Genomic DNA, 18,818 nt, shown 5'->3' on the forward strand with positions numbered 1-18,818 from the left:
ATAATCCAGGTGAAAGTCACTGGACACTTGTTAAAGCCATTCTTAAGTACTTGAGAAGGACTTGTTCCTAATCTATGGAGGTGAGGAGGAGCTCATTGTAAATGGTTACACCATTGCTAGCTTCCAAATTGACACAGATGATTCACAATCTCAATCATGTTTTGTGTTCACGATAAATGGTGGTGCAGCAAGCTGGAAAAGTTCCAAGTAGGCGACAGTGACCGATTCTACAACAGAGGCCGAGTACATCACAGCTTCTGAATCTACGAATGAAGGTGTTTTGATGAGGAGGTTCCTCACTGAGCTTAGTGTGTTTCATAATGCATCGAGCCCATTGAATCTACATTGTGACAATAATGGGGCAATTGAATAGGCTAAGGAACCTAGGAATCACCAGAAGAACAAACATGTGCTGCGGAAGTTTCACCTCATTCGAGAGTTCATTAGGTGAGGTGAAATTAAGATGTGCAAGATACATACAGATTTGAATATTGTAGATCCTTTGACAAAGGCTCTTCCACAGCCTAAGCATGAGGCACACTTGAGGTCTATGGGTATTAGATATCTTAGAGATTAACTCTAGTGCAAGTGGGAGACTATTGGGAATATGCCCTAGAGGTAATCATAGAGATGATGATATTACGATTGTATCCATGACATATATTATGAGTTCAGTGAATATCCATTATAGACAAACTTGTATTGATTAACAATTATGTGAATTGTTTGTGAAACTCTTTTACTTGTATGGTTATTCTAAAGTTGTCCCTGATTAGTTTTCGTGTGAGGATACACATGAATATTAGATTAGCACAAGTATTAGTTGATGACTTTGTTTCACAAGTCATAGACATAGAGATGTCAAACTAATAATGTGGGCACATGTATGACATGGGGCTGGACTGACCCAACATGAGATGTTCTTATTATCTCTTTATACATCATGTATGTTATGTCCTTAGACCTGAGATTGTCGTATGTTCTCAAGATGTGAAACGACCTACTTAGGGACTATTAAACGCTACTTCGTTATAGGGTAGTTATAAAGGTGGTCTTCGGGTTTGTCGGCGAACATGCTATGAGACACAGATGATCAAGATGAAAGTTGCCCCTCCCTAGGTGAGAGAGATATCACTGGATCACTCAAGTGATTGGATCAACAAATGCATGGTCGTGCTTGGATTAAGTGTTAACCCACAAGTTGGACCAAATATCGTGTGGCAAAGGAATAACATGTATATGTATGTAGTGGTTCGTCTGATATGATCTTTGCGTATGTATAAGAGTTGTCACACCTTGCTAGACGTCGCTGTCAACTATTGGGCGAGTAGGAGTACTCGGCCCATGTCTATATGTACGTGAACCCATAGGGTCACACGCTTAAGGGGGTGGAAACCTAATTCGGGTTGGACCCAAATTAGACAAGGCTTAGGGTTTCTAATTGGGCCCCCGACTCAGGGCTGATTGGAGGATGCCTATATAAGAGAGGGAGGGGGCACAGCCAAGGTTAATCCCACGCCATTAGGCAGCCGCCGCCGCTCACACCTTTTGCTCCTCGCGGACCTAGCAGTCCGGAGGCGCAACACTTCTTCCCCACATGTGTGGGATACCTCAGAGGTGTTGCATTTGGAGCACAGGGACGAACCATGGGAGAGGGTTTGGCATGGTGGACGTCCATGCAACTGCACAACACTACTACTACGGGCACGACTACACCGAGTCGCTTCCGCTGCACCTGCACGTCTAGTGGTAATCCCGTGATCTATAACTTGCAGTTGATCCTGTATTATGAGGTCAAAATTGTTTGTTTCCTAGCTAGCATAGCGTCCTCATAATCCTTCACATACTCCATGCAGATTGTAGTGACCATCTGTGCTGTCTCAGTCTTCTAGGCCTTCTGTTGGCCCTTGTTCTTGGCCTTGTTCTGGGCGTTGATCTTGTTTCTACTGTCGACTGTCTCCTTCTAGGTGGGGATTGACAATGTCTTGTTCTTGAAAGAAAAGGCTTCCCTGTTGCCCTTGATGTTGAAAGTGATCTGGGCATTGTTGGCATAGATGATAGCTCCGGTAGTGTTCAAGAATGGTCGTCCCAAAATGATAGGCGACCTCTCATTAGTACCAGTGTTCACCACTGTGAAGTCTGCAAGAATGTACGAGTTGCCTACTCATATGTAGATCTCTTCTATGATTCCCATGGGGTACTAGAGTGACTGATCTACAAGCTGCAAACACATGGTTGTACGTGTTAAAGGATAATTGAAAAGTTTATCGTAGATCACCTTAGGCATGATGTTGATTCTTGCACTGAAGTCGCAAATTGCCTCATCGAAGTTTTCACTTCCAATGGAGATCGGAATAACCGGTCTCCCTAGATCACCCTTCTTGATTGGTAGAGATGAGTCTAACCATGTTCCTTTCAGAGGGTCACTCCAGTAGCTTCCTGCATTAAAGATGTCTACAAGATTTGTAGTTTCTAATTCTCCTGATTGTCCAAGAATCTTACCTTGATCATTAGCGGCAGCAAAAGAAGCAAGCTGTTGTAACTGAGATTCTAGCATCTTATTAAAGCTAAGCTGATTCTTGATAGTATTTGAAAAACTTTCCATTCTAATATTAATTGATTCTAAAGTGTTATCAATAGACGCTATCTTCTTAGATAGGCTATCCATTAGCTTACCCTGATTAAGCAATAACTCTCTTAAAGGTGGTTGATCAGTTGTGGAAGAACCACCCTAATTATATGGCCCACATGCACCTGTCATTGTCCTTAAGACCTCTGACTACTGCACATGAGAGTCATATAACTTGGATAGTCTGTCGGGTGCCCTCAGAGGACCCGAAACATCCACATTTTTTTACTCATATAGGATCAACATGGAGTTACCACAACATTACAACATTTGTCACAAAAATAACTTACATCGGAGTGCGGAAGATTTATAACTCAATTTACAACATATGATGGAATATAAACAACTAAATTTCCAAAAGGTGTGTAGAGTAGAGGAAGCATCTTAGGTGAAGCTTCAAAGGTAGAAGAGGTGGACAAATCATGTCACGCCCACTGACATGACCTCCATTAGCAGCACAAGTCAGCACCTGCAATAGGGGTTATAAAAACCTGAGTACGGGAGTACTCAACAAGACTTACCCAGCGGAAAAAGAGGAGAACCTAGGAATGCAGACTTAGGGTAGACAAGGAGTGGTTGAGCAAGGAACCAAGTTGTTTTGCATAAAAGCTTACTAATAGTGGTTCCTTACTTTCAAGTTTAATCCGTCGCCTCGAGAGGCCGAGGAATTCAAGGACCGTCTATGTAGTTGCTTTTCACAGACAAGCCTGTGAATCCCTAATCATTAACAAGAATGGTATTTCTCTGACGGCCACAGCTTCATGTCACTGTGAGTCCGGGAATTGGGATCCAGACTCCATGAGACCTTTCCTTTTTCCCATTTCATAACTTAGTTGCATATTTAACTACGATGAGGGTTAGTGGATTGTGTCTCCCAATCGGGGAGCAACGACGATTCGAACCGCTTAACAATCCAGCTGGAGTTCCTAACCACCCGAGATATGTAGAACCGAATCTTGCATATGTCAAACCAAATCTGGCTTTCCCAAGATCTGACAAGGTTTGCGGCACCCGAGAGCATAGTACTCCATCGTCCAGCCCTTTTGCTAGGAGGGTACACGCTACTCTCGCCATCGCTCCACGCCCAGTGCGTGATTAGCCGCTCTCGTCGAGGAATCACAAGACTGGGCTTACCGAGGGCAAGTGGCTAGTACTATAAATTCTCAACCCAGCAGGCCATCAACGGACCGGTCCTTAATCGACATAGTTGGAGACACTACTTTAAGACTCCATTCTTAAAGCAAGTCCACCGACCGTTCTCAAGTTGAAACATCATTGACCATAAGATTATTGGAGAGGGTTGAGGATGCCTTCGACTCATCCATCTCATGGTGACATCAACCAGGTAAGCAGCTACGTGCCAGCCATGCCCATGGTGACGTGGGGGAGCAGTGGTGCCGGGAAGGGTCGCGGTGCTCTGTTCCCAAAGGGGAAGCACTGTAGCGTGTCCTTATCCCCCTCTTCCTTATTTACCAAATTACTTTTTATTTTGTGTAAAAACTCAGAAATCTACCATAAGAAGAAATGTGCAGCATAAAATTTCCTACAACATTCCTTTTAGGCTCAAATTCATATTCTGAAAGGAAAGTGATGAAATTGATCAAAACGGTTTGAATTTCAAATTCCAAATTGGGGGCAAATCCAATTTGAATTTGGTCAGAACAGAAATTCTAAAATTACTTTTGATTTTACTCAACAACTTGAAAAACTCCCAAAATAAAAGTTGTTCATTTTGATGAGCTCTAAAACTTTCATTTTGATCACTTTTCAAGATTCCAAATAGATTTTGAATTAAGGATTCAAATTGAAAAGGGGGCAATTTCTGGAAATCTATATTTTCAAAATTACTTTGAATTTTGTATTGAAACTTCAAAACCTCAAAACACTAAAGTTTTACATCTTGTCAAGATCTACAACTTTGCTTTTGAACTCATCCCCAAATTTTGCTTAGTTTTTAAGTTACGCAAAAGGGGGTAAAAACTAGGGTTGAAATTAGGGGTTTTTCTTCACTATCTCCCGACAACCCCCCTTATCTAGGGATTAGACAACCATTACCATCATCACTTCACAAGATAAACACACTTTAATTCCCTAAGCACAATCAACCAAAATAAACTTATTTTAAGTTGATGCATCATGATGTGCTTAACAAACATATTTTGTAATGCTTATGATGACATGATCAAGTTTTAGTATCCGTAACATCAGGGATGTTACAGCCCTTCCCCCTTAAAGAAATCTCGTCTCAAGATTTTTAGGTACTAAAACCCGTGGGGTTAAGTAATGGAAAAGGAAATGTGTAACACCCTAGGTGTTAAGCATGCACTTAGTCTCATCAAAGTCATGCATAAGCATTCCCATCAAGCATAAGCATCATGAGCATGACACTCTTCTCAAATTATGATTTGATGTGCTTCACTTCATGAGTTTAAATATGCTAAAAATATGATGCTTGCTTCTAAAATTGTGAAATATTCAAATTAGGTTGCTTTATGTGTAAGAAGAATTTAGAATATTTTTGTGCAATTTTTGGAGCTATGGAAATTGAGAAATGGAATTTATACAAAAATATCCAAAAAGAATTTATTTAAAACCTAGAACTGAGTTTTAACTTGTAATTCAAATTCTGTTTGGAATTTGGTCTTGCTTGTTAAAGCAAAGTTGTAGAGTTTTTGTTTTGGAACAACTTTGTTTTTGGGAGCAAGAGGTGAAAATGATTTTAAATTGGTCCAAATGAATTTAGAAAGAATTTGAGAAAAGAATTTCAAAAAAAAGGAGAAAGGGGGCAGGCGCTGCTGGGCCGACCCGCCTCCCTTCTGGCCCAGCTGGGCAGCGCGGCCCGCTCCCCCTCCCCTCTCTCCCGTGCGCGCGGCGCCCGCCTTGCCCCACCCGGCGCCGGCCACGTGGCGGCCGTACGCCGGCGTTGGACGCGCCGCGGCCGGCCTCCAACCCCCCTGGTCGGGACGCCGGCGCAGGCTCCCAGGCCACTCCCTCCATCCTGTCTCCCCCGCGCCCTCCCTCTCCTTCCTCCTCCGCTCGCACCGCGCAGCAGCAGCCGCTCCTCCGCGCGCCATTGCCGGAGAGAGCTCCGCCGCTCGTCGCCGGCCGCACCAGAGCCTCAAGCTCGACGCCGAGAGCACCAGGGCACTCGCCGTCGCTAGGGTAAGCTCGTGCGAACGTTCTACCGAGGTGAGAGTCCGTCGAGCGCCGTGAATCGCTCGCCGGAGTTACCCCGAGCTCGCCGGAGTACTCCGCCGCGACGGATCTAGCATTTCCCTGCCTCTTTTCGCTCGTTCTGTGTTGCGCTAGGTCGGTAGGAAGGTGAGGAAGCTCGGAGAGGCGTTTGCGCACGCTCTACCGCGCCGAAGCAGCCTGGCCACGGCGAGCAGCGCCGCCGTGCCGCCATGCATGCTAGCCGGAGGTGTTCCGGCCGTCCTCTGGTCGATCCAAGGGTACCGCTGGGTGCGTCTTGCTGCGGGGAGCACGTTGGTGCTCACCCCGTGGCCGGAGACCTCACCGCCGGCGAAATCCGCTCGTCGGAGGTGAGCTCCCTCTCGGTCTCGCTGACTGGTGGGGTCGGGGACCCACTGTCAGTCGCAGGGGTACCCCGGTGGGTGTAGATCTGGGTGTGCGTAGCCTTTTTCGTCGGTTTTCTTGAAAAAGTGTTTTCCAGAAATTGATTTAAAGTTTGTAAAATCTATATCTTGAGTTCTACAGCTCCAAATTGAATGAAATAAATTTTGGTGTGCTCTATATTTCCAGATCTACAGTTTGATGTAATTGCATGTCATGTTGGAGTAACTTTTCTGTGTGAATATATTTTATCCATGATTTTGTTAAACTTGGAAAATGCATAGTAAATAAAATATGGCTCAGAAAAATGTGAAACTTGATTTGTTGGCTTTGCATGTGTGTTTGCTCACTGGGAAAATGTGGGTACATATTATTTGATGAATAAATGAATTTATGGTAATTTAAATGCTTGCATGGCAGTGCTTTATGATTTTTAGTAATTAAATGGGTCATGCAATAAATCTGGAAAATTTTGTGGGTGTTTCTTATGATGTTAGACAAATTGTAAAAATATGAAATCTGTTGTTTGACACTTATATCACAGTAGAGTGATTTTACTTAGCTTATCAATTAATCTTGTGATTTTTGTGGCTCAAAATAAGTAACCAAAAAATTATGAAAAATTTACAGTAGACTTTATGATTAGCTAGTAGTCTCCTGTAATTTTTCTGGAATTCATTGATGAACAGAATTTTATGTGATTTTAATGAGCCTACAAATGAATAAAGAAAATTATGAATGGTTGCATATCTAGGTTGAATGGAATAAGTTGGGTTTGGTGTATCTTTGAAGCATCCTGTGGGTTACTGATTGCATTTGAAAAATAATTGTAAAAGAGAATGCAATAGATGTTTAATCCAAGTGCCTGTTCTTGGATGATGTTGCATACCTTGTGATGAGCATGACCAAGTATATCATCCAAGCATCATGACATGGTCCTTTGGTACCTTCTCATACAAGCATCCATTCGGGCATCTCACACTCCACTCATGAGCACACATGCATCATACAGGCTCGCAGGAGAACGAGGTGGGACCCGAGGAGCCAGAGGAGACTCAGGAGCAGGAACCTCCGGAAGCACCGGAACCCGGAGAGGAACTGCAGGAGTGTCCGGATCACCGACCCAGCACGTTTGAGAAAGGCAAGCCCCGGAGCATTCTAAGTCTCCCTATTCTCGCTAACTTATGTGATGCACTATACTTGTTCTACTACTGCATTTAAGTGGTAGGAGTTGCCTGATACCGTTGCTGCATATGTACTCCTTGTTATTCCTACTCGTTTATCTACCTTGTCCTATGTAGATAGGCGCGGAGTCTATGCTTAGCTTGCTTAGTCCGGTAGAAGTCGGGTGATTTCCTGTCACCTGCGAGATATAGGTGGATACCTGCTTGATTAAGCATTGGTTGCTTGGGAAAAGGATGACCAATTGTGGAATGAATTTGGAGACCGGGCAGGGTCTTATGGTGGGTTGACCATAGTGCCCCTGCCTGTGTCGATTAAGGACCGATCGTTGACGGCCCTCTTGTCATGTTGAACGCATGCCCCACACTTAGCTGGAAGGATAAGTCGTTCCGACCGCGAAGCCTGAGCACTATCCGGGCCGGGAATCGGCCCGATGTACGCGCTGTATTGGTGATGGTTGAGGAGAACGACGAGGGCGCGGCACGCAACCTTGGTATACCGTGGATACCTCGGTCGCCGGAACGGTCCTCGGGTACGGGCGGTGCCTGTCGAACCCGCGAATTGGTCCTGGATAGTGAGCACTTGACATGAGCTTCGTCCTCGTAGTAAGGACTATGGAACACTTGGGTTATAATGATGAATGGTTTAAGAAATGCTATGATGAGGTACTATCATAGTCTCATACTTGCTTGTAATAGCACAGGAGCAAACCTAGATAATAGGTAATGAGACTTTCAACTTGAGCAGATTAAAAGAAGAAAAGATTTATGTAGGTTAGGGTAATAAAACCTTGCGGTCTTTGCAAAATGGTTGTCAGCTACCCCACTAAATAGCCTTCATGATCCTTGATGAGTCTTTATTTTAAGTTTATGACGGGTAAGTCTAGCTGAGTACCTTCTCGTACTCAGGGTTCTATTCCCATGTTGTTTTGCAGATGGTCAAATGTACTATGGTTATTGCATCCTCTGTCTGTACCTAGCTATGGGTGATGACTAGACCAAGGGCGATGGTCACTCCGTCTCTTCCTTTGCTTTTGTGGGAATGACCGAACTATGGCACTGTATCAGACTTATCGTGTGTGTTGTAATTTCGAACTATGAAGCTTCCGCTACTTGAAGAACTTGGTTTGTAATAACTTAAGTACTCCGATGTGTTTCATGAATGTTGTAATCTGGATGTACTTGTGGATGGCGGCCGCTAAACTTATTACGATCTTAGCTGTATGCGATGTGTGGTTTGAAATCCTTCGAGATTTCACGGACTACCGGGATTATATGGGCTTAAGGGTGATGGTTCGACTATGCAAATGGTCACTATTAGGCTTAATCTCTTATAATTTGGTCGGTTCTGTTACAGCTGGCATCGGAGCAAGGTTTAGCGAGTTACTGTTCATAAGTACGTTTTAAACAAAAAAATCTAAACCGGTTTAGTAATAGATTTATTAATTAATTAATAATGATCAAGATGTTAAACTAAGTTTTGGGAAAATTATCTAGTGTGCCATGGTCATATCCTTTATGCCCAGTTAAGGACTCTAAGGTGGCTAGGAAGTACTGACTTGGGGGTGAATGCATCATATTTCTATTTTCATCGCTCATACGGCGTGCAATAGTATGAGTGCCATTCATTTGAGTGGTAATGTATGGATCCCTTTTTCCTCTACGCCACGGTAAGTGGGAGCTGTGAGAGCATGATCGGATACACTGCCGGTCTAGGGGAGTGTTGCTAGGTACTGTGTCATGCACACATGTTTGGTGTGTCTCGGGAACAGTACCGCATGCTGGGAATTCCGTCCTGAGAGGCGATGCCGTCATTAGGGCGATGATGTGGGTAGTGACACGTCACATGCATGGACGGGTGTCTGCGTATGTGAAGTGCATAGTTTTAAATTTTGTTCTGCACGATCATACTGCGGGTGGGCTGAAATGAGTTTTCTGCAGGTACCCTAACCACATTCCCGCTTAGAACGCTAGTTACGTTATGAGAGAACGTTGTATGCCACCGCATATACCACTTAGTGTTAACCCTTGTTTCTAGGTTTGTGAGATCGTAAGTTCGTGCATACATCATGTGCATTCCATATCATTGCTTACTTTCCCCCTTAATTTAATCTGTCCCAATTCTAAATAAAATAATTAAAGATAATCCTCACTCTTACCCACGGTATTCCATTTGCAGCAGATGGCACGCACTAGGCTCACCGCTCGCAAGTCCACTGGTGGGCGGGCCCCTCGCCATCCGTTGGCAGCTAGGAGCTCGCGACATAAGAGCAAGTTCCTGGAGGAGTTTGGGATGCCCACTTTGCTTTGGAGGGTGCTCAGTTCGATGGGGTATCCCGAAGGAAGGGAGCCTCGCTACTATTGGGATAAGGAGCCGCTTGGTGACGAGACCCTGGTGGGGATCGAGGCAGTTGTCCCTACCAGTGGAGGAGACCCTGCTTGGGGCGGTTGGGTGTATGAGTCCCGAGGTGTCACGCCTTTCCACGGTGCCAGCAGGGCAGCTTTCGCAGTTTTGAGGGACCTCATGGAGAGGTTTCCACAGGAGCTGGCCCACGCCTTCGATGGGGTGTTTCCCCGGGGTTACCCTTACACTTCGGTGTGGGATCAGTCCGAGGTGAATGCTCTAGAGAGGAGTGCGGATGAGGACCAGCACAGTGACAGTGCAGCTATGAGTGCCATGTACGCGTTGATGAAGACCTATGGAGGCCTGGAGCGTTGTTTGGGTCGCTTGTCCGGGTCTCTTCTCACCGTCCAGGATGAGAAGCGTCAGTTGCGGCGTGAGTTTGACTCTGAGGTTGAGAGGCTACAGGCAGAGTTGGCCCGTGTGACCAGAGAGAGAGACCAGGCGGTCCAGAAGAACAGTGAGCTGAGTCAGGACCTGCTTGCAGTGCGGGGGCAGAAGGACAGGGTGACTACTGCTCACAGGAACTGCGAGCGCATGCTAGTCCATGTGCTTGGACAGAGGAATGAAGCCTGGCACGAGGAGGACACTTTGAGGGCCCGACAGCTAGAGCTAGAGCAGCAGCTAGCTAATGCTGAGGAGTACAATGAGAACTTGCATGAGGAGATCCACCAGCTGCATAACCAGCTCCACCCTCACCACCTGCCTGGAGCAGCTGAGCTAGACTCTGAGGACGAGATGGACGCGGATCCCGAGATAGGAGCAGCTGCTAATGGTGATGAAGATGAGGATGGTTCCGGCACGGACAGTGACCATAGCGAGTAGATGCTAGGGCTCTAGAGCTAGTCCTTCCTCTTTTGTGATGTATGTTGCATGGCATGTCGTGTACTTTTGGATCTGGGCTGTGTAAGACTTTATGAGTTAATGCTGAAAGTCCAGTGTATGTATGCTGGCAAGTTGGATGTATGCAAACCTTGCTACGTGAATGTTAAGTAATCTGTTAGTGATGTTGTGCGTGGATGATGAGTTGTTGTGCCTTTGTTTATTGTGTGAATTTATTCCCTCAGTAAATTCAGTATGGCACGATTTTACACATTTTCTACCGTTGATGGCAACTCCTAATGATTGCTTATCATTGGCATATGCAGATGGTGCAAACACGTGGCGGGGGTAACAGCAACCCGGGCCTTGGAGCAGGTACATCCGGAAGTGGGGCTCAACGGAATGAGGACAGAGCACCAACACCGCCCCCACCACCGCCTCCCCCGTACACTGCAGATGTGTTTTTAGCGCAGTTTCTGGGGAGCCAACGCAACATGGAACAGATGCAGCGCAACATGGAAGAAGCTTTGCGCAACATAGCTGACAACACCCGTCGTGGGGATAATCAGGGTGGTCGGGAGGTCAACCAGTACAGTTCGTTCAAGGACTTCATGGATACCAAGCCACCAATCTTTAAGGAGGCCTTGGAACCGCTCGAAGCAGATGAGTGGATCAACACCATGGAGCAGAAGTTTCGTCTTCTCCGAATGACAGAAGAACTCAAGGCTGAGTATGCGGCACATCAGTTGCAAGGACCTGCTGGGATTTGGTGGTCCCATCACCGTACCACCTACCCAGAGGGGACACCAATCACCTGGAACCGCTTCACCACCGCTTTCCGGGGAAATTACATTCCTCCTGGTGTGGTTGAAATGAAGGTTGGGGAGTTCATGAGGCTGTCCCAAGGGACGAAGTCTGTGAAGGAGTATCTACACGCTTTCAACAATCTCGCTCGCTATGCCCCTGAGTTTGTGAACACGGAGGCTAAGAAGATTGCTAGTTTCCAGAGAGGCTTGAATCCAAAGATGCTGAAGACCATGGGTACAGGGGCCAGGGCTACTTTCAATGCCTATATCAGTGACTGTCTGACCCAAGAGAACAATAACAACAACTACAGTGCATCCAAGTCATGTAAAAGGGCTTTTGAAGCAGGAACATCTCAGTCCAGGGCACCAGTGACAGGGCGACAGCAGTATCGTCCTCCTGCCCTAGGTGCTAGGTTCCGACCGCCGCAGAGAAGGAACATCAGGCATCCAACCCAGCAGAAGCCGTACAAGGTGGCGATAGCTCCTGCCAAGCCAAAGGCAATTCAAGCTGCAGCACCTGCCGTCAACAATGCGCCCAAGGGTCCATGCTATAACTGCCACAAGATGGGGCACTTTGCTAAGGAATGTCCCTACCCCAAGAGGCAGCAGCCAACCTATCCAGCTCGTGTGCACCATACCTCGATTGAGGAGATCCCGGAAGGAGAACCGGTGACAGCTGGTATGTTTCCTGTCAACCAACATCTCGCAGTTGTTTTGTTTGATTCTGGATCATCGCATTCATTCATGAGCCAAGCATTTGCACAAAAGCATGATCAGCCAGTTACTGAGTTAGGTTATGGCTATCGCATCAGCTCAGCCGGAGCCGATGTGTTGACTAATAAAACGGTAACAGGAGTTACTTTGGATATCAGTGGCCGGAGGTTTCGTGTAAACCTTGTGGTCATGCCAGGACTGGTTTTGGATGTCATCATTGGAATGAACAAGATGACTGACTGGGGCACGGTTATAGATGTTGGGAATAGAACCCTTTCCCTCAGAGAGCCGCAAGGGAAGGGTGTGTTTCAGGTCAAGTTACCCCGGCGTTTGGACTTCGCCAATCTTTCATGTGCAGTACAGGTAGTTCCCCTAGAACACATACCCCTAGTATGTGAGTTCCCTGATGTGTTTCCTGAGGAGTTACCAGGACTTCCCCGAGATAGGGAGGTAGAGTTTGCAATCGAGTTGATACCAGGTACAGCACCAATATCTAGAAGGCCATACCGGATGCCACCAAACGAACTCGCAGAGTTGAAGAAGCAACTGAAAGAGTTACTAGAAAAAGGGTTCATCCGGCCAAGCTCGTCGGAATGGGGTTGTCCAGCGTTGTTTGTGAAAAAGAAGGATCAGTCGTTGCGCATGTGCGTGGACTATCGTCCACTCAATGCAGTGACGATCAAGAATAAGTATCCCCTGCCAAGGATTGATATCCTGTTTGATCAGTTATCCAAGGCCAGAGTGTTTTCTAAGATAGATTTGAGATCTGGGTATCACCAAATCAAGATTCGTATGCAAGATATCCCGAAGACTGCTTTTTCCACCAGATATGGGTTGTATGAGTATCTTGTCATGTCCTTTGGGTTGACAAATGCTCCTGCATACTTTATGTATCTGATGAATTCAGTCTTTATGCCAGAATTGGATAAGTTTGTTGTGGTGTTTATCGATGATATCCTGGTGTATTCAGAAAATGAGCAAGATCACGCCGAACATCTGAGAATCGTGCTGACACGATTACGAGAGCACCAGTTATATGCCAAGTTCAGCAAGTGTGAGTTCTGGTTGAAGAAAGTTCCTTTCCTAGGGCACATTCTGTCTGAAGAAGGAATTGCTGTGGATCCATCAAAAGTGTAGGAAGTCATGGACTGGAAGGCACCAACTTCTGTCTCGGAAGTTAGAAGTTTTCTTGGTCTGGCCGGGTATTATCGTCGCTTCATACCTGACTTCTCCAAGATTGCTAAGCCAATGACAAGTTTGCTACAAAAGGATCATAAGTTTGTCTGGACGGAAGGGTGTGAGTTAGCCTTCCGCACCTTGCGAAAGTTGCTAACCACTGCCCCCGTTCTGGCGCAACCCAATATAGAGAAGCCTTTTGATGTGTTTTGTGACGCATCGAAGAGTGGCCTGGGATGTGTGTTGATGCAAGATGGCAGGGTGATAGCTTATGCTTCCCGACAGCTGAGAAAGCATGAAGTCAATTACCCAACGCACGACCTCGAGTTAGCAGCAGTGGTGCATGCCTTGAAGATTTGGAGACATTATCTGCTAGGAAATAAGTGTCACATCTACACCGATCACAAGAGTTTGAAGTACATCTTCACTCAGTCCGAGCTGAATATGAGGCAACGACGGTGGTTAGAGTTAATCAAGGACTATGATCTGGAGGTTCACTATCATCCAGGCAAGGCTAATGGGGTAGCAGATGCGTTGAGTCGTAAACCGCACTATCAAGTGGTGCAACCATTGTTTGAAGATGGATTCAATCTTATGCATCCTGAGGTCTTATGTTATATACAACTCAGTTGTTCACTCGAGAGTCAAGTAATTGAAGGTCAGAAAACAGACAAGGGTATTTTCCACATCAAAGAGAAAGACTCAGTTTCGAGTTGATGAGAAGGGGGTACTGTGGTTTCAACAGCGGTTAGTGGTCCCGAAAGATCGGGAGTTGAAGAATCGCATCATGGATGAAGCCCATCTCTCTAAGCTTTCTATTCATCCTGGCAGCAGCAAAATGTATCAAGATCTAAGGCCCCACTTTTGGTGGACCAAGATGAAGAAAGAAATAGCCGCTTATGTGGCCCGTTGTGACACATGTTGCAGAGTTAAGGCCATCCATATGAAACCTACAGGTCTGTTACAACCGTTATCAGTTCCGGAGTGGAAATGGTAAGAGGTCAGTATGGACTTTATCACCGGCTTACCGACAACCAGGAAGGGGAATGACTCGATTTGGGTAATCATAGATCGATTAACCAAGTCGGCTCATTTCATTCCAGTCAAGAACACATATAGACCTCCCGAGTATGCTGATATATATATGGCTGAGATCGTCAAGTTGCATGGTATCCCCAAAACCATCATATCGGATAGAGGACCGCAGTTCACTGCTCACTTCTGGGAGCGCATGCATAAGAGTTTGGGGACCAGTCTGATAAGAAGCACAGCGTATCATCCCCAGACTTCAGGCCAAATAGAGAGGCTAAACCAAGTGTTAGAAGATATGCTAAGGGCCTGTGTGCTATCATCCAAGGGATCGTGGGAATCATGGTTACCTTTGGCTGAGTTCTCATACAATAATAGTTATCAAGAGAGCATCAAGATGGCCCCGTTCGAAGCTTTGTATGGGCGGAGATGTCGAACTCCGTTAAACTGGGTGGAACCTGGTGAAAGAAGATACTATGGTATCGACTTTGTGAATGATGCCGAGAAAAAGGTGCAGATTATACAGCAACATATGCAAGCAGTGCAATCACGACAGAAGAGTTATGCTGACAAGAGGAGAAGGCCGCTTGAGTTCAAAGTAGGCGACTATGTGTATCTCAAGGTTACGCCAATGAAGAAAATTCAACGTTTCCGAGTTCGAAGCAAGCTTGCACCCAGATATGTGGGACCATACCAAGTGCTAGAAAGGAAAGGCTCAGTGGCCTACAAGATTCAGTTACCTGAAGAGATGAGCTCGATCTTTCCGGTCTTCCATGTGTCTCAACTGTGGAAATGTCTGAAAGTACCGGAGCAAAGAATTGAACCTCTAGGAATCAAGATAAAAGCAGACCTAGAGTACAAAGAGCAGCCAGTGGGGATTGTGGATACCAAGGAGCGAGTAACCCGAAACAGAGTTGTTCGAACATACAAGGTGGTGTGGAGTCATCATGACGATAGGGATGCCACTTGGGAAACAGAGGATTACTTAAAAACAGTTTATCCAAAATTTCATAAGAAATGGTTAGTAACCCCAAAAATCTCGGGACGAGATTTCCCTAAGGGGGGAAGGGCTGTAACACCCTAGGTGTTAAGCATGCACTTAGTCTCATCAAAGTCATGCATAAGCATTCCCATCAAGCATAAGCATCATGAGCATGACACTCTTCTCAAATTATGATTTGATGTGCTTCACTTCATGAGTTTAAATATGCTAAAAATATGATGCTTGCTTCTAAAATTGTGAAATATTCAAATTAGGTTGCTTTATGTGTAAGAAAAATTTAGAATATTTTTGTGCAATTTTTGGAGCTATGGAAATTGAGAAATGGAATTTATACAAAAATATCCAAAAAGAATTTATTTAAAACCTAGAACTGAGTTTTAACTTGTAATTCAAATTCTGTTTGGAATTTGGTCTTGCTTGTTAAAGCAAAGTTGTAGAGTTTTTGTTTTGGAACAACTTTGTTTTTGGGAGCAAGAGGTGAAAATGATTTTAAATTGGTCCAAATGAATTTAGAAAGAATTTGAGAAAAGAATTTCAAAAAAAAGGAGAAAGGGGGCAGGCGCTGCTGGGCCGACCCGCCTCCCTTCTGGCCCAGCTGGGCAGCGCGGCCCGCTCCCCCTCCCCTCTCTCCCGCGCGCGCGGCGCCCGCCTTGCCCCACCCGGCGCCGGCCACGTGGCGGCCGTACGCCGGCGTTGGACGCGCCGCGGCCGGCCTCCAACCCCCCTGGTCGGGACGCCGGCGCAGGCTCCCAGGCCACTCCCTCCATCCTGTCTCCCCCGCGCCCTCCTTCTCCTTCCTCCTCCGCTCGCACCGCGCAGCAGCAGCCGCTCCTCCGCGCGCCATTGCCGGAGAGAGCTCCGCCGCTCGTCGCCGGCCGCACCAGAGCCTCAAGCTCGACGCCGAGAGCACCAGGGCACTCGCCGTCGCTAGGGTAAGCTCGTGCGAACGTTCTACCGAGGTGAGAGTCCGTCGAGCGCCGTGAATCGCTCGCCGGAGTTACCCCGAGCTCGCCGGAGTACTCCGCCGCGATGGATCTAGCATTTCCCTGCCTCTTTTCGCTCGTTCTCTGTTGCTGAAAGGTCCTAATATGGCTAGAGGGGGGGTGAATAGCCTATTTAAAAATTCTACAAACTCACTAGAGCAAGAGGTTAGTAAATAACAAAGCGAAACTTTTTGCTCTAGCTCTAATGGGGTGTTTGCAAGCCACCTATCCAACAATTCTAGTTGATATAATCACTAGGCACGCAAGAGCTATGTCACTACTTACACTAGAAAGCTACCTAAAGTTTCTATACAAGTAAGTACGCTACTCTAGTTTGCGGGAATGTAAAAGAGTGGATGAGATAATTATACCACCGAGTAGGGGATGAACCAATCACCAATATAAACAATCAAGCACCGGGAGAATGCCAATCAAACACAATTGAAACGCCGATTTTTCTCCCGAGGTTCACGTACTTGCCGGCACGCTACGTCCCCGTTGTGTCGACCAACACTTGGTGGTTCGGTGGCTAAGAGGTGTAGCACGAACCTCGTCCTCACTAGGACACCACAAGAACCAACCCACAAGTGAGGTAACTCAATGACACGAGCAATCCACTAGAGTTACCTTTCGGCTCTCCGCCGGGGAAGGTACAAGACCCCTCACAATCACCGGGAGATGGCCACGAATAATCACCAACTCGTGCCAATCCTCCTCCGCTGCTCCAAGCCGTCTAGGTGGCGGCAACCACCAAGAGTAACAAGAAAACCGCAGCTAGAACGATCCCCAAGTGCCACTAGATGCAATCACTCAAGCAAATGCACTTGGAATCACTCCCAATCTCACAAAGATGTATAATCTATGAAGGAGATGAGTGGGAGGTGTTTGCTTAGGCTCACAAGGATGTCAAGTATATTAGAATGCCAAGAGTATAAGCCCCAAGCCAGCCAAACACGTATTTATAGCCCCTCAAACAAATAGAGCCGTTGGCTCTTTCACTGGGCGAAATACGGGGTCACCGGACGCTCTTAAAGGGGCACCGGACGCTCAACACCAGCGTCCGGTGCTCCAACGTCAGCCACGTGTCACGCTCGTGTCAGAAACTAACGGTCACCTGCAGTGCACCGGACGCTGAGCAAGTGAGCACCGGACGGTCCGGTGCACACCGGACTCATGCGCAGAGAGCTCCGCAAACTTGCATGTTCACCGGACGCGAGCCACCGGACGCACCCTCAGCGTCCGGTGCTCACCGGACCCATGCGCAGAGAGGGTCGCAAAACGCCCGCACACCGGACGCTAACCACCGGACGCTCAAGCCAGCGTCCGGTGCCTATCGTCCGGTGCCTAACCCTAACCGAGTTAGGCAGCCTGCACACCGGATGCTCAGGCACAGCGTCCGGTGCCTCTGAGCCAGCGTCCGGTGAGTGTTTTCTCAGCGAGAAACACTCCCGCGACTTCTCCAAATTTCCCACCGGCGCAATAGAAAATATGCACTTCATTTTCTCGAAAAGCGCCAACACCACAACGTGTGTACCAAACGAGCGTGCACATGTGTTAGCATTTTCACAACACCACTCTACTCTTGAAACTCCACCTCCTTATCAAAGTGTGCCAACACCACAACGTGTGTACCAAACGAGCGTGCACATGTGTTAGCATTTTCACAATCATTTTCTTTGAAGGAGTTAAGTTAGCTCACTAGGTTCTAAATGCATGCACATGAACAATGACACCTAGTGGCACTTGATAACCGCTTAGCCAAAGAATTCCCCTCTTTATAGTACGGCTATCTATCCTAAATGTGATCACACCCTCTATGGTGTCTTGATCATCAAAACCAAAACCCTAAGCAATACCTTTGCCTTGATCTCCAAAGGGTTTTGTTTTTCTCTTTCTTCTTTTCCAAGTTGAGCACTTGATCATCTTGTGGTCATCACCATCATCACCATGATCATTACTTGCTCCATCACTTGGCATGTACCAACCTCATTAAGTCTACACACACTTAGTATAGAGGTTAGTACTAGGGTTTCATCAATTATCCAAAACCAAACTAGGGCTTTTAGTTGCGCTAGGTCGGTAGGAAGGTGAGGAAGCTCGGAGAGGCGTTTGCGCACGCTCTACCGCGCCGGAGCAGCCTGGCCACGGCGAGCAGCGCCGCCGTGCCGCCATGCATGCTCGCCGGAGGTGTTCCGGCTGTCCTCTGGTCGATCCAAGGGTACCGCTGGGTGCGTCTTGCTGTGGGGAGCACGTTGGTGCTCACCCCGTGGCCGGAGACCTCACCGCCGGCGAAATCCGCTCGTCGGAGGTGAGCTCCCTCTCGGTCTCGCTGACTGGTGGGGTCGGGGACCCACTGTCAGTCGCAGGGGTACCCCGGTGGGTGTAGATCTGGGTGTGCGTAGCCTTTTTCGTCGGTTTTCTTGAAAAAGTGTTTTCCAGAAATTGATTTAAAGTTTGTAAAATCTATATCTTGAGTTCTACAGCTCCAAATTGAATGAAAT

The sequence above is a fragment of the Sorghum bicolor genome, chromosome 8 (assembly GCF_000003195.3).
Source record: "Sorghum bicolor cultivar BTx623 chromosome 8, Sorghum_bicolor_NCBIv3, whole genome shotgun sequence".
In the NCBI taxonomy this organism is placed as follows: domain Eukaryota; kingdom Viridiplantae; phylum Streptophyta; class Magnoliopsida; order Poales; family Poaceae; genus Sorghum; species Sorghum bicolor.